Here is a 5158-nt window from a genome sequence, read left to right on the forward strand (position 1 = left end):
TTATATGCAACCCAAAATTCATCTGAAGTTTGCTTAAATTTCTGAGCTGTGGTCAAATACTGCTCAATTTTCAAACAGAAGTTGAAATATAAAAATGTTTTTGTTTGTTTAGTTTGCTGAGTGTTAGTTTCAGTGTTAATTTTCCTTTATTTGACTTAAAATGATTTAATTCAAGGTATGTTGTCTTATTTCCTATGCTTCTCATGTAACCCTGCATTGGATAAATGGTTGTGAAAAAATTATGGTGGATAACAACAACATCAATAAAAATATTGTAACAGAATCTGGCAAGGGGACATGAAAAAGCAGGTGTAACCCCCCTAAAATTGCCAGCCAAAAGTTTAGTTCAACATCAGGAGGACTTATTCTCTGTTTCTCCAATAGAGGGAATATGTTTAGGAGTGCGGCAGTTATAGTGGCGCTCTAAAAAAAAATAGAAAGGTGAAAGAAGCGCGCGGGAAAAAAAGTGGAAGAAGACGGACTGGATGGTGGAGCTGCCAAGCAAGTAGCAGGTTTAATTTTAGTTTTCGATAAGTTGAGAGTAATTTGGAAAGAGAAAAAAGAAATTAGTTATTAGTTTTCTGGGTTCTGTCCAAGGATTTTAGTTTCCTTTGAGAGAAATTTTCGGTGAGTTTTCTGGGATTGAGTTAAGAAAAAGAAACATGTTATAGTGTTATGGCAGGAAGCAAAGGGAAGGAAAAAAAACCAACCGGGGATTTAAGTAGTTTTATTTGCCCATTGAAATGATGTAAGTCTTGAATATTATGATATGCAACCGATACTGTATGTACATGTTGTTGTGATACGACGGAAAACGGAAAGAAAGGGATATGTTTTACCTTGCTAGCACGCGCCATATTCCCTTCCCATAATTTCTTTTGGTTGTTCGTAGCTCAGGTTAAGGCTGTGTGGTAGTATGTGAAACCTTGGAATCAAATTATATTAAAGATATTGTCGTTGTGACATATTGGTAGAATAATAAAGATGATTTAATGATTTTATAGCCTGCGACGTGCAGGTTGGTTTTTTGATTGCTGAAATCCTGTTCAACATCGGAGGGACGGTTGCTTGAAGAGGAGAACGATCAACGGAGAAGCACGGTCACACGCACCCCGCCAGGATCTGCACCGGAGCCGTGCGCCCTCCGTTGGATTTCAGATAAGAAAAGACACAGAACAGAGGGAGGACAACTGGACTGGACTGAATGACTGACGGGATACAACAATCTTCTTTTTTTTTTTTTATATTTCTTTGATAAGCTCATGAGCACGGTTATCTTTTGAGGGGTGGATGTATTTGTTTCATATTATTTGTTATAACTATTTGGTTTCCCCTGGTGCAGTTTTGATTGTGAGGTCCGTAATAATATGCATGTTTTATTCCTTCTTTTTGTAGGGAAGGGATTTGGGAATGATTGTATAGAGAACGGACCAGGCTGAGCCTTAGAGAGAAGTTAGCTTATTGGCATGTTATTAATTAAGCAAATGGTTGTAGTTCCAAATGTTTTTTTTTTTTTTTTTTTGTGGTTTCATTTTACCAATCATCCTCCTCCCTGAACCTAGAAAGAAGGGTTATACATGTTTGAATAAAGTCTGTGTGTGTTTACTTATTTTCAGCCAGGTCACTAATGAGTCTTCCGCTTTGGCTGGAGGATAACAGTGATTTGTAATAGTGATCGCACTGACCAGTCAGGCTGGTCACATGAGATCATTTGAATTGAAAGGTACATATTACAATCATATTTGGTCCAAAACACATTTAAAAAACAAAAAAGCCATTTATTTACACAACTGCATGCCATATGGTGCAAACAATGCAAAGATGTGTACTTAATTTCCATACACCCTAAGTGTCTGCATGACACTAATGAAATGAAAATCTTGTTTTGAAGTTCAGTACCTGGGTTTGGGCCTGATTTCTGAACAGCAAAGGGCATCCTGTCCTTCTGGTGCAATTACACCTCTCTCCATGAGATGGCCATTTCATCTCCTCACACTGTTAGGGTATCATGTCGAAATAATGTTCCCAAGTAGCAACACACATCCAATTTATAGAAAATCCCTTAATGAACAAGATGACGTCATTGACTTTTTACAAAATGTAGTACAAATTTTGCTCAACTCTCTTCAAGGAAAAAAAAAAACATAACTCTATTCTTTACTGTATGTATTGCCGTTTTGAATGGCACTAATATTTTTAAATTAATTTTCGGCAGTATTTATTCAGTAGGTTTAACAACGATACATTTCACCGGTGATTATTATTTATTCATTCATCTTCCAGCCACTTATCCAGCACAGGGGTCACAGGAAAGGCAACATAGGACACTTTCTGAATCGTTTGGAATGCAATGTTAGTCCATTGTGGTGCACATCTGCACACACACATCCACGGGCTATGAGCAATTTGGGGATTCCCAGTCAGTGTTTTTCCCAAAGGACAAATCACAGGTGCTCCATGGAAATCCATGTGACATGGTAGGAATGTACACCCGAGCAAAGGTAAGATTCAAACCAACGAGGCAATAGACCAAACCACTCAGCCATTATTCCAAATCTTTAGTCAATAGTTTCAACATGTCAGATTCAGTAATTGAATGGGCTTCATGATATTGGACTGTTATTCCCAGAAAGCCAGAGATTAGTGTCCCATTTAAACCAACAGGCTAATCTGTCAAGAGGTTTATAGGTAAGCAAGTTGTATGAAAGCTGTTCTAAGTACACTATAATGAAAGCAACGCATGTCATTGCTGTACATTTCAAGTGGGAGTTTCTTATTCCCACTGTACAACAGTTAGCCAATCATATACCAGCAATTACTGCAGCAGCTGTAAAGAGGAAAGCCCATTTTGCAAGGACTGCATGCGGAATTCCCAACAATTAGACCTTCCCTTCACCATTACATAACTTGAATATACATTTATATTACAATTATGGTGGCTGTGACTTATGAATCAGAATATTGGAATATTTGGGTGAAAGGTACTGAACCATTTATTTAGCCAAGGGGCTCCATAAAGTTTCTCCTCTGGTATCTGCACATGGAGCAAGATTTTATAATAATCAGCACAAAAACATGTTCAATCAAGGATGAAATGCAATGATTCAGCAATGCTGGATGAGAACACTTAGTGATTAATTGGATGCCATGGCAGTAAGAAATGCTTTTTTGTTAGAAGTATAGAATGTGTATCACAGATGACATGCACATGTGGAGAATAGAAATATAGCAACTAGAATGCCATATTAACACTGACTAGGCAAGTCTGTGTCATATTACTCAGGGCTCTAGAGGAGCGATGTTGTACTCTTTATGTAGCATATTGTGTTGTGTAGCACATTATGTTTGAAATCAGATTCATTTAAAATGAAAACATGCGCTGCGCTGTTGTGTCCACACCGATTCTGAAAATGCAGAATTCAGCAGTATTTGGATCTAAAGGCAAATCATTTTCAAGGCTCTCTGAGCTGCGAAACAAAATTGCATTTACACTGTATATGCAGCGAAAAATGCTTTAGCAAACTTTTTCATATTTACTCAAATATTACATGCATAAGTCACATATCTGATAGTGTTTATAAAGCATTATGGAACGTGCATGACACACAAAAGCTGGAGGCCATGGTTATATAATCCCTCTGACGCAAACAGAAAACACTCTCAGGGATACCTTAAAAAAATAATGATAAAATCAATGTTTCAACAAAGACATCTCTCCATTTATATAGTGTAGCATATTATTTATTTATTTTCCCGATCCTGAATAGCTGTGGATGTTTTTTGCTGCACAGCAAGCAGAACAGCACCTCTGCGGTGCTCCCATTAGTGAGGGATGAGCCTTAGAGGTCAGACAGATCCTATAAACCCTGTGCGGAATAACAGCAGCATCCACAGCATTTCGTAGGCTGGAGTGCAGCTCTTGCTGCCACCCTTAAGTGTAGCCAGACCTGGAACAAAGTGGAAGCTCAGGTTCGCTTTGAACATTTGCATGAATAAATTAGGTATTTGCAGTACACACGAGTGAGCTATTTCTCAGCACGATACCACCATTCAGTGTGTATTGGTCTTTCCTAACAGCCATCAAGTACATGGTTGAAACCCTTTATTAAATGGATGACTGGAATACACAAAAATGTCTGTATGTGGAAGAAGATCTGGGCCGGTATGCATAAAACTTCCTAAGAATGGTCTTAAGAATGGTCGTACACTTGGACTTACAGTAAGAGTAAAAAAAAACTTAGCAAAAAGTAGGACCTAAGAGCATTGTATAAAGCTGCTAAAAGTAACTTTCACCAAAGTCTAAGCCCAATTCCTTAGTGCTGACAGAGCCAGCATTTAAGTGTCGTGAAATGAGGACTACAAATAAAATCCCGCCCTAAATACTGAGTTCAACCAATAGAGGAGCTGCACGGTGAATATATTAGTGACATTAAACCGTTAATGTACAGCTTTATTCAACATACCGTTCTGTGATCATACCTTTAATTGGTTGTACGAAAATCTACCTAGCACACCACCAATCAATTTCCACTAACAGATGCACATGTTGTATAAATTACTGTATGGGTCAAACGCAAAACTCATAGCAAGATATTGGATTCTAAAAGAAAACCAAACTGGACGACAAACGAAACGGTTCTTTTGGCACAGTTGGTGCTTAAATGGAAGGAGGTTGTGTGAGGAAAGTTTGGCCCAGCTGTTACAAGCACGGATAAAAAAAGCTTAGGAGGCTATTGCAAGCTCCGTAAATGTCACGTCACCTCGGGCAACGCGTTCAGCAGCGGAATGTGAAAAAAGGTGGTACTGTATAATATTTTATCGACCTCGCGAAAGGAAATCACAGTTTATAAAACAAGCATGCAAGCTACAGGTTTGTGTCATTACTTATATTGCTCTTATGACCCTCGCTATAATAGATGATGATGATGATAATAATAATTATTATATTTTTCCAGTTGCCAAAAACGTAGCATCATTATCAGCTTCAGTTCAACTGTAAGTGCATTTTTAGGTGACGTAGGAGATCGTATCGGGTTAATGCCCTCATGATCGAGCCTGTACCTTTTTATCAATTCATTATTGTCGTTTGTCTGCAGTACGTCCTTTCTTTCTCGGAAAGTGCGCGATCTCCGTCTTCGTGCGCATAGTGCTGCTGCCA

At 38.3% G+C, this 5158-nt stretch overlaps 1 long non-coding RNA gene across 1 annotated transcript; it reads left to right on the plus strand.

Moving 5' to 3' along the window:
• The first annotated feature begins 477 nt into the window (after positions 1-477).
• Positions 478-1615, plus strand: LOC111838973 (uncharacterized). Its single transcript, XR_002837002.2, has 2 exons — positions 478-627; positions 1005-1615. It is a non-coding gene; the product is annotated as an uncharacterized lncRNA (long non-coding RNA).
• Positions 1616-5158: the final 3543 nt, after the last annotated feature.

Source organism: Paramormyrops kingsleyae, chromosome 13, assembly GCF_048594095.1.
Source record: "Paramormyrops kingsleyae isolate MSU_618 chromosome 13, PKINGS_0.4, whole genome shotgun sequence".
Classification (NCBI taxonomy): Eukaryota; Metazoa; Chordata; class Actinopteri; order Osteoglossiformes; family Mormyridae; genus Paramormyrops; species Paramormyrops kingsleyae.